This window comes from Chinchilla lanigera, unplaced genomic scaffold (assembly GCF_000276665.1).
Source record: "Chinchilla lanigera isolate Chin_1 unplaced genomic scaffold, ChiLan1.0 scaffold00011, whole genome shotgun sequence".
Taxonomy (NCBI): domain Eukaryota; kingdom Metazoa; phylum Chordata; class Mammalia; order Rodentia; family Chinchillidae; genus Chinchilla; species Chinchilla lanigera.
This window is the reverse complement of record NW_004955412.1, coordinates 6,125,768-6,138,088: the sequence shown is the minus strand read 5'-3', so window position 1 is coordinate 6,138,088 and position 12,321 is coordinate 6,125,768.

Genomic DNA, 12,321 nt, shown 5'->3' with positions numbered 1-12,321 from the left:
TTCCTTCTATGTGCCTTTTTAAAAATGCTATCAATTTTTTTTTTACATTTTAACATCATCCTTCCTATTTGTCTTTTTTTGTGGATATTTCCATTGTCTCTCAAGGTTAAGAGATTCATTCAAGTGGCCTCACTGATAATCAACTGCATTTTTCCCTAGCCTTTTTAGGGTTGGATCCATCAAAATTCTTTACGTTTTCCTGTTGAAAAATGAGAAGTTTTAATCTTATTCTTAACAAAATAATTTTGTGGAGCAATATGCAGATCACTTTAAAAAGTGATCTTGGACTTTTGTGATGAAAGATTACTTTTATTATGTACATTCCTTGTACAGATTAGATTATGTCTGCCCAAATTCATCTGCTGACATCCCAGTTCCCAGGACCTTAGAATATGATCTTATTTAGATATGTGGTCATAGATAAGCTCATCCACTATTTTCCTAATCTCTATCCTTCAGGGGATATTTGGACATAGATCCAAGCATGGGAAAAATGTCATCTGAATAATGGAGTTATGCTGCCACAAGCCTGCGAACTACCAGGGACGGGCGAGTCATCCAGAACAGCTCCTTCGCTAGCTGCTCACAGGCCCTGTCAGTACTTTCATCTTGGACTTCTAGCCACTAGAACTCTGAGATAATAAGTCTGTCTTCTCTAAGTGATCTAGTGTGTGGTATTTTGTTTTGGGTGCACTAGCAAATTAATACTCTTACCTACACAATTACAATTACTCATTATAGTTGTACATTCCGTAAATCTACAGTTCTCTTATAACATAAAAGTGAAATACATTAACAAACTTAAAAATTCTAAACCTAAATTTGAATCAAACTATGTTAACTTAATATCCTAATCAGTGCAATTCTGCTGTAAGTAGGCCATGGTGCCTAGTATGAACATGTCCTTAACTATTCTTATTACTGTGTGGGTGTAATGTAACTCTCCCACTCTTTGTCTGCTCCAGAACCTTCCTTCATACAGTTCTCACGACATTAATTAGTTTCTACTTGGCATACTTAGTTTTCCTATGTATTTTTAAAATAATTTTCATTTATTTATTTTCTTGCCTCTTTGGGACAGGGTTTCACTATGCAGTTCAGGGTGGCCTTGCACTCACTGTGTAACCCAAGCAGGCCTCGAACTCACAGCGATCCTCCTGCTTCAGCCTCCTGAGTGCTGGGATCACAGGCGTGCAGCACCACGCCCAGCTCCCATAATTTTTAAACAACTACAAATATTGACCATGAAATCATGCCACAGTTACTGATTATAAGATGGTCATTCAAATAACCCAGGATATAAATACGTTGATTGCTTTTAAGTGATCATTAACAGAAAAACTTCTCATGACAAATTTGCAGCTCTTTAAGAACATACGTTACAAACTACCAAGCATTCAGAAACCTCATGCTGGGAAAAGCACAGTCCTGAAGGGCCCTTCCTGCCAGAGAGGTTTTCCCTGAGAATGGTTCTTCCTACTTCTACCTCTTTAGTTAAAGAACTAAATCACCAGGACAGAGAGATGTTCCGGATGTTCTCACTCTGGTTTGCTTTTCCCTGCTATGGTTGACTTCAAGTCCTATTTCCCATTTGGAGACTCTGGAAGATGCTGATTTCTTATCCAAAGCTTTCTTACCCTTGGGAACTAAAAGTATGAGCTGTGAAAATGGTCTAATACAATGTTCTCATGACCTAGTTCAAAGGCTTATTATTTTAATAATTCCAGTTCAGCCAAGGATGTAAGCTGCAGACAAACCAGTCACAAACCAACAGGAAGAAATGGATTTACATCAGGTTTTACTGAAAGAAAAATCCCAACAACATAAATCTAGACCTCTGTGGTCTTACTTCCCAAAATGGCCAGACTAGGAACCGGAAAGTCAACAAACCACTTCTCACGGTCTATAATTTGGCAGAAAAGAGAACTAGATTTCACGGTGTTTGGACACCTTTGCTCAGCTATATCATAAGCACTTTTTTCCTCTCAAATTTCTGGGAAAACTGACATTCTTGAAAAATAAATGCAAGATTTTGCCCAAACCTGGACCTCTCCAGAAAGTGATAATAATTAATTTAAGTCTTATTGTAGAAATAACTCACAAAACCTGAAACATTCTAAGTTAATTCTACCAATGCTTACTCGTGGGATAAGCAGACAGGGTTCATGCTGACTTATTCCTTTGTGCAGGGCCACATCCTGAGACAGGATGACAGAAGCAATGTCTGCAGGCTTGAGAGTGCTTAGCTGATTGCTTCCCAAAGCAACACTGAAGCCCAGATGACCCAGCCTATCAAATAGTCTCTATCATGGGGAGGTTGGCTAGAGTACGTGGCACAGGGAAAGACAGGTCAATTTGAATCTTGGGAAAATCTGAGATAGACAAGTTCTAATAGTTCCTTCACTCTGGCTTTTACATGGGAAACTCAAAACTGACCTCCTTTATAGGATATTGTGAACATTAATGGATGTAAAATGTGCAACACACTTCTGCCTGAGTCACACCTGTGCACACATAAGCATACTGTACAATATTTGCACATACACACAAATGATAGGATGAACTATTTGACATTGTCAATAGTGATCGTTTTTATGTTCAAAAGTAGTAATTTCATATGACCTAAAGTGTACATAAAGAATTATGGGAGGTAGCAAAAGTGAGGGGCATCACCTCCTTGGGTTAAAGAAAAACATGTGATGCTCACAGTGTAAAGCACATGTACCGTAAGACACGATGGAAGGTATGGAAAGACCTGTGGGTGGAGCTGGGCTGGCAGAGAAAATAAAAGGGCGGAGCGACAGCCACGTGTTTGACCTGGTGCATGTTTAGGGACGGACACAACAAGACTACCAACCAAGGCACATCGCCTCTTCTGACACATACATGCTGCATTAACAGCAACTCTTCAAGAAAGACATCTGTGAATGGAAAAGAAGACCTTGCCCAATTTTCCAAGGCAAATTAAAAATATACCTTGATGTCATCTTGATTTTTTTCAGTTGTTTCTGAAGTGCTGTCTAATGTTGATGCGTGTTGATGCCAGGATGTGAATCATACTATTTTTCTCATTAGGTTTTTTTTTTTTTACTTTTGCTATCGTGATGGAATGGACCAGCCCTGAGGCAGGGAAGATTTTTGATGAGCAATGTTCTATCAATTTTCCACCACCATAATTTGTGTTCTGGAAATAACTTCCCACCCCCAGGTTTCGGTCTCCTGGTTAATAGTTCAAAGCTTAAACTATTGGCTGGATGCATCCTTGTGATCTTGTCCAGTGAGGACACAAGGTGACTGCTAAAAAGAACTGGGTCAAAATAATAAAAACTCAGGTGAAGAGTGGTTTATTTGTGGCAGCAGACCAAACTAGAATGGGGTCAGATTAGGGCCAGAAGGCTATATTGGATTCTTACCTTTGAGTTTAAAAAAAAAAAACAAAACAAGTCAAAACATGTAGCTTTACAGGGACTGGACCTGGGTGGCAGAAAGATGTCAGGGAGGAGAATCAAAGTTGGTTTGCATCCTTATTTCTATGAAATGCAAGACTTCTGGAACTGAGTCCAAGGAAACCCTTCAGTGGTTTAACAAATACAGAAATTCCATCAGATTTCCTACCAATAAGTACAGACCCAATGCATTGCTCAACGTCTGCCTGGTAAAATTATACGCTGTGGTAGGAGAAGCCGTAAGTGGGAGACATTTCATCCTCTGGTAGAGCAGTGCCAACCTCACTGGGTAGCACCACTGTGGCTTCCAGGAACCTACAGAAAAAAACATTATTTTAAACTGCTTCCCCAATGTGACACATTTTCCTCCAAACAGAAACGGTGAAATATTTGACCCAATACTGATATTCTAGACCTTACAATGACATCTTGATGAACTTTTAATTAACTTTGCTTTTTAAAAATCTGATTTCTCTTGTTAGTTGTTTTATAGACACTGTGATGTGGGTAGCAAGCTCGTTCTATTTTTACATGGATTCTTTTCCTTGTTCAAGGTCTGAGGAATTTTGCCCCCGATGAGAGGTGCTGCGTGGAAATAAAACATGTCAGATACCACCAATGTCTTATCTGGACAAATTTGGCTGTTCTATAAGATGAAACACACACCCTCAAAATATGCCACTTTAGCATAAGGATTATTTTGAACTGATAGCAGAAATAGATACAAGAAAAACTCTGCCTTCCCTTGTTTGCCTAAAAGTGGGATATAAACTTGTCAAGGTATCTCCTTTGCTCTCTACCAGGGAGGACAGATACTCATTCTGGAGACAACTCCCAGGTTTTAGGAGCCCGGCAAAGGCCCTAGAGAAATCAATGACACACACACTTTTCCTTGTCTCCTCTTTGTATACATACTGTTCTTTTGTTAAGGTGGTCTTGCCCCCTTTGAGCTCTTCACCCCTGAATGTGGCCACACGTGCACAGAGCTCCAGCTCAGAAACCCGGAGGGTAGCGGGGAATATTCTTTTGCTTCCTCTCTACTGGCTTAGGAATCATCAGAACTCTTAAGGCAAAGAGGTCTTCAGTTGTCTGTACATATCGTTGCAAGCAGAGGGTAGCTTGGCTGATTTTTGTCCCCAGTTAGATCAGTGGCATTAATCAAGTGGTAATGAAGATCTTTAGGATTTCGAATCTTGAATATTTAACTCATGATATTTTTCTTCTTTTGATGACTCTTTTCCGCCAAATTCTTTTTCTTTACTTCTTTTCTTCTTCTTTCTTTTAAACTGAGAAACACAATAGAGTAGTGGGTAAGCCCGTAGATTTTGGTGTCAGAACAAGAGCACCACATAAATCCTGAATCTACTGTTTATTGACTGTGTGCATTTCTTTATCTGTGAGAAGGGAATGTTAATAACAAAATATAACTAAGTATTGTTAACTAAGTACTGACATTATTTAACTGAGTTACCAAGTAGAACTTAGTTTTATTGTTATCATTCTTAGGTTCTCTGTCAGTATCTATAATGCAGCACAGGTGTATGAGAAAAAATTAGTCGAAAAGCAAATTCTTTAGTGTAGAAGTGATTGATTTAAGGGGTGTTATTTTTTGTTATTTTAGTTTATTAGCACACGTGTGTAGTATGTGATGTTTGCATTCCTTTTAGGAAGGTGACGTGAGGTATAACATATCTTTTTTTATTTTAAAGAGTAAAGGAAGGATATCATAATAATGGGGGGGCTTACCAAATTACAAAGTGGTAGGAAATTATCAATGGCTATTGTTTTACATATTGTTATCTACAAGATAGTTTCTCAGGAAAACAAATAGACAATAGTGAGTTACAGACAAAAGAGGTAGGAGATTATCAAGAGTTGTTGTACTATACTTTGGTATCTTCAAAGTGGCTTCTAAAGAAAATAAATAGAGCTATACATGAGTGACCTATTGAGTAATCATTAACTATTCTCAATGGTTATTGTAGGAAACACATTATAATAGACATGCATCCATTTACGAAATAGGATAGGAACAATACAAACGTTACAGAATTATGGATAGATTAGTAGGAAAATATCAGTGGCTGCTGTAATACATGTTGGTATCTTCAAAGTGGTTTCTCAGGAAGACAGAGATATGCAAGAAGGGTCTAATAAGTAGTTACAGCCTAAGGGTTGTCAAAAATAGCATATTACCTCTTCACCAGTGACTTCTGTCACTGAGGTGTGATGGCTGGAAGGAAGGCCAGGATTGAAAAGAAGGACCGAGAGACTTGCACCTGTGTCTAGCAACAGGCTGTTTACTTGTTCCTCCATAGTTATGATTACCCAGGGCTCTTCAATGGAGATGACAGTCTGGCCAGAGGGATAAGGCAGAGCATGCCCAGGGCCCTCTCATTCCTGTTGGACTAACTGGTAGGATGGGTCTGAGCTCTGGGGCCTCTGCTTCAGAGGGCAGACTGATCTCCAGTGGTCACCTTTGCATTCAGGGCATGGTCCAAAAGTCATTTACAATATTTTTTTTTTCTGGTACCGGGAATCGAACTCATGACCTTGTGCTTGCCAGGCAGGCACTGTGCCGCTGAGCTAAATTCCCAACCCTTTAGGTAGAACATATCTTAATTCCTTTTTGCATCTTGCTGCCCTTTCCCACCTTCCCCCCACCCTTCCTTCATTCTTTGTTTGTGTTTGCAGTATATAATGTTTACATTTAAGGCACATTCTTTTGGAAATCTGTTTCTTGCATGTCTTCTAAAACTGTAAGTACTCTTGATATTACTTATATTTTTGTTCAGTTTAAGCTACAAATATGGTCTATAGTTGAAGGTAGAAAACATGATATTATAGAGCGACACTTTGTACCTTAAAGACTTATCAATTTAAAAGAGGTTATCATCAGCTTTTACAATTATATGTGGTAATGTTAATGATATTTAGATTACTAACAACGTGTAATGTCTAATTGTGTACGACTTCTTACCATTTCAACTGGATTTGGGTCTAGGTAATTTCTCCATTTCATCTACCCATTAATTAAGTACTTTTTGAACATTGACTTCATACATTCGAGTGAAGAAATAATACCAAATTGTATATAGCTCACAGAAAAACAATTGCAAATTCCAAGATTAGGTTCACTAATCAGAGCACTGTCTCTAGACAACTGAAAAAAAAAAAATCTCCAAAGCCTCCTCCTAATTAACCGTATTCTGAATGAAGAATTGACCATCTTCGGGAAATGCAGCACATGAGTACCAGGAAGACAAGGTCATGTATATTGCAGAGCGAAGTGCAGATAAAGGCACTTTGCAGCAGGTAGTTTGTGCTAGTCTGGTCTTGGGCGGGAGGGGTTTACAGAGCTCACCTTGGCTACCATCACTTCATGTCTCTGCTACTCTAACCACTTTCACAGAGCTCTTCACATGAAGCTTACGCATCAGCACCCCAAAGTTAGCTTGAATGGAGTAAGACAAAAATATTCTTATTAGAAAACCATATACAATAATTTGTATATTCTGGTCCTTTGAGAGACATGTATATGCAAAATATAATCAAGAGTAGAAGTTTTCATGCTTCCCTGGAGACAGTAAAAGATCCTTTGTGATTTTACTTTTTTTTTTCTTTTGGTACTAGGAATCGAACTCAAGACCTTGTGCTTGCCAGGCAGGTGCTTATGCCACTGAGCTAAATCCCTGGCCTAAGAAGGTCAAATTTATAAGCATTTGTCAAATATAATATCTTTCTATTACATAAGGAACATATTAAAATAAGGAACAATATTCTATAAAATGAATGTAATCAACTATGGAAAAATAAAAATGAAATATTACTACTAGGTCTGGTTTTCTGTGTTTTGGTTTTTTTAAAATTTTAAAGAGAATAGATAAAAAATAACAAAATAACAACAACATAGACAAAAACAAAACAAAGCAAAAACAGTAAAAATGATACAGAGTTTCAAAACAAAATGATAGGAATTAACAGTGGTTGTTACATTACATATTGTTATCTTCAGCAAAGTTACTCAGATTACCAGATGTGAGAATGTAAGATTGGTCAAACCATTAAAGAGAATAAAAAATAATTTTAAAAGATTTTTGCAGTGTTAGAGATTGAACCCAGGGTGTTGTACATAGTAGATAAGCACTTAACCACTAATTCACATCCACAGTCCTTGCTAGATCATTTTTAAAGGTATTGTCTTATGAAAACAAAAGCTTATAAAGCACTATTCTTGAGTCATGAAAAGTGATAAATTTTCCAGGAGTCCAAAAGCTCTTTGATCCTACACTGGTTTGGGAAGAGTTGAGGAGCTATAACTAATTTGCGGCTATAATCTAACCACTTGTACCTATAAACTAACTCTAAATATTTTCCTGAGTTCTTCATCTTAAATAATCTCAAAATTTATTTCATAATTTTGAAGATATTTTTTAAATATCACCCCAAACTGGGGCTATATATAATATTTTACTATAGGATCTGTTCAGAGAAAACTTTGTGTTCATCTCCATAAGCTTTAGATCATGGGTGAACGATTATTTCATACACAGAATTTCCAAGTTTTATTGTCCATATTGCTGTGTTTATATCCTATATATTCTGAGGAAAAAGTTGTCCAGTTTGGTGTCAACATCAAATCATTCATTTCCATAAATTATTGGAGTCAATCACAAGAAATCATAATAAAATGTTAAAATTTTTAAATGACTCACATTTGAAAATTTTTTGTTTCAGACTCTCAGTTATTTGTTATGGTAATATCATTCTCACTGCTTGTTAGCACATTTTCTTGAATTAGGAAGGGAGATGGAGTTACAGCTGATTCCCTATGCAGGTCAAGGACCAGGTCATGAGTGTTATCTATCATTTGGGACAGCAAAAAATAGGTTGAGAATGTATGAGCTCACCTACATTTATTCAGAAACCAATTTCGACCTCCACAAGCTTCAGGGAGGCACTTGTTCACTTAATGCCTAAGTCTGAGAGCGTTCAGTTTAATTCCTGGCTTTGGGACACACTCCTCATCCCCATCAACTGACTAGATTCTATAATAACAGAATGAGTAATGGCGGATCAAACCGATTCAAAATACCCTGGGGCAAATGAAGCATTAGAATGAAGGTTTCAGTTTTCACCAGTTTTGCAATGTGCTAAAATCACTCTGAAGTCAGCCAGAAACTGACAGGTGTAGGACTTTCCAAAATGTGTCAAGCATTTACCACTGGAGGAAGAACAGCTCAAATTCACTGCTTGCTTGATCATTGTCATCAGTCTGCTTACTTGTACAAGACACGGTCTAATCTGCCTAATCATCTGTGCTTGCCAATATTTGGAAAGATGGGAAACAATTTGGTTTTGGAAAAAATTAACATGTATCCTCAATGGTGCTTTACCAGGCAAATGGCTCATTTCTTATATATTTAGGATTCAACTCATTATTAAACAGATTCTGGCAGCAAGGTGAATAGATTCATTCACTGATGCAAATAGTGAAGGTTTTGGGGTCACAATTTGTTAAAAAAAATTCCTGCTAATCCTGTAACACTATTTAATTCATCCAAGGCTCTGGGATGAACTCAGGTTCTCAACCACTCCCACAAAAAAAAAAAAAAAAAAGCAGAAACATGAGGACAGTGTGCTTTGTTTTGGAATAAATGCCACCTCCCTTCTAACCTACCTCTGTTCTCTCTTTTTCCTTCTTTCCTTCTTGTTTTATGTTCTGCCCTTTAGTCCCACCTTACCTTTCTTCTTCCCTCCCTTGTCCTCCCCTCTTCTAGCAGGACACAAATTACTGCAAGCCTCCTGCTGCTTCGTCAGTTTTAGAGATAAAATCTTCAAGAAGTACAAACTTGCATTCTGTGTTTAAGATCACTCAACAAGGGATGGATGGAGCCCTTGTTTAAGCCATGAACAAAATATGAGGTCCTTGACATGGAGGAATATAATTCTTTCTTTAAGAGGATGAAGTAGCTCACTGATCATTTGACCCACAAGTAAAATTTTGTCTCATAATTGCACACTGTGTAATGCTGCTATAGCTGGAAGGAGCAGGTTTTGCAAATCATGTACTTTTGTTTGGAGTAATACATAGTGTTCTGGTCTATCCTCTTTAGGAGTCAGATGTCAATCTCAGCATCAACTTTATCTCAGTGTAGTTTGGAGGAGGTTGATCAATGTCCCTGAGTCTGTTTTTCAAAGTAATATGAAGGCATTAAAAAAAAATGATTTCTGGAGGGTCTATCCCCAAATCACATTCTTGTGCATACCAAAGTAGGCTTAACCTCTGTCACTTCAATCCCGACTTAGTAAGTCTCTTCTAGATGGCTTCACGTATCAGTAAATAAAATTTTAAAATAAAAAAATGATAGGGACATTAATCATCTTTCTTGTCACTAGGACAAGATACTCAGCACCACAATTTAAAGGAAGAGAGAGGGGCTATGTACTTTTTAATCGTCAGGTTAATAACCCTTAGTTATTGTGAGCTGATCAGGCCTACCATCTCCCAAATGAGTGAATTGAGAAGGCTTAAATAAATGAGACAACTGAAATGACTTTAGGGCTCCAGGAGGGTTCAACCCTCTCACAGAATTCAAGATTCTCTGGGTTAAGGCCAAGACTTCTGGTATTTATTAGGTTTTTAAACAAAGAAAGGGAATACTGACGAAAATGCAGGAATCTGTGCAAGACTTGGGAATACCTTTAAGGACTTCTCCAGGTAATACTTTATGTTAATTTAGGAGAACTATGTTATCTCCAGGAAGGCCTTCACTGCAGGAGTGAGATGCCTGCAGCTGTAGTCTCCTTTTAGTTAACTGGGGGTGGAGCCAGAAGTCCTCATCTGTGGTCTTATCTTGTCCTTTGAGGTGTCCCAACTTCACAGGCCAATACAGGCCTCAGCTGGGACCAGTGACTCACAGAGGTTCACTTACTATGAGTCCGTTGCTCATCTCCAGACAAGGTGCCTAAGCTTCAGACAACTCCCAAGTAAACATAGGAAGCCAAATTGGTTAAGATTAAATCCTGCTCAGTGCCGCTTCATAGTGGTCTCCATCATTTAATGTCACAGTTTCCAGTGATTTCAATCCATGGTTAGTTGCCCCAAGGTAGAAATGACATTGTAGAAGGGAATGGCAGGGGAAAGCTGGACACATGGCATCCAGGAAGCAGAGCGAGGAAGAGACAGGGGCAGCTGAGGACAAGAATGTGTCCTCTTAGGTCCTACCCCTGGTGACCCACCACTTCCAACCAGGCCCTGCCTCCTAACAGCTCACTCAGCTACTGAACTCACCAAGGAATTAATCTGCAAGTGAGTACAGAGCCTTCCAATCACCTTTTAGACACATGAGGCTCCTGGGGACACCAGGTCTAAACCACAGCAACAGACAACTAATGGCTTCATTTTGTCTTGTATAATAATTTTCAATATGAACTGAATTTTAAAGAAAAGATAAAACCAGCTGTCTCTTAACCACAGTAGCATGTACTATAAATCATTTTCCTGCAAATTTAGGAAGTTCGGAAACAATGATAGAACACACATCATTGAGTGAAGCTGACTCTTTTAAGTGGGATCTTAGATAATCACCTTGAACTGCCCTTTGTTTTTATCTATTCATTGGTTCATTTGTAACAGGCAGAGGTCTAGTCTCTAAGGATATAAAAATTAATTACACACCAGATCTGTGCTTCCATTCTGTGGACCACATCACTCCATCGACAGTTGAGGTTTGGAGTGGTGAAATTCACTTTTTTTTTTTTTTTTTTTTTTTTTTTTTTTTTTTTGTCTTTTCTTCCAGTACCAGGAATCGAACTCACGACCTTGCACTTGCCAGGCAAGCGCTTTGCCACTAAGCTAAATCCCCAGCCCTGAAATTCACTTTTGGAATATTTGTGGAACAATGCTTATATCACTACCTTCTTTGGAAGTGGGGGTAATAATGAATAAAATATCATCTTTACTGGAGACTTCTCATTTTTTAATACTACCCTCCTCCTGCAGTAGGCTTTGTTATTGTCCTGAAAAATTTCCCATAATTATTTTCGGAGTTGTTTCTGTTTTGTAATGTAGCAATTTTGCTCCATTTGATGGGCCCTTTAGACAGGTAGCTCATACCTTTCTTCTGGTAAGGATCGGGGAGGCAGAGCTCGCTTTAGTCATGAAGTCTAGATAAATGATTCCCTAGGTAAAGGTAAAACTCTTTAGCTAAGATTGGTGTAATCATGGAACGTGTGAAGTACACGAAGTTACCGAAATCTTGCATTTGGGAGAAAATTGCTTCGCCTGTTTTATGTACACAAGTGGTCAAAACATTGGGCTTTCTATCTCATACCCTCAAACAGCAGCTAAAGAAATGAAACACAATCAGGCAAAATTCTTTCTGAGGTCTTGTGCAGTTAGGCTAACACCACAGGGATTGTGTGGCAACACTATAAATAAGGCTTGACCTGACCTAGTTTTTCTCCCCAGTGGTTTTACGAAATGTGAGTTTACCAGTTGAACATTTAAGCCACAGTGTGGTGAACATATTTACAGTGATTCACAGACAAACATATAGTCATATATTTAGATATAAACTGATGCTTTATCTCCTGCTTTCTTTTATAGTCCTACTCTTCATTGACATTTCGACCAAATATTGTACTAAGAGGTAGGCAACACTGGCATTAAATATTTATCTACAATCTCTCTACTTTTTGTTAGAAAAAGAATATGCCACAGAAGAATGTCCAAGAATGTGCGTAGAAAAGACATTCCTCACAGTAACTGAATGAGCATTTGAAAATCTTGCTGTAAAAATATCTCTAACTGGGATTTAAATGTAGAATTAAGGAGTATGTTCATGTGTATAGCAACAACATACTAATATTT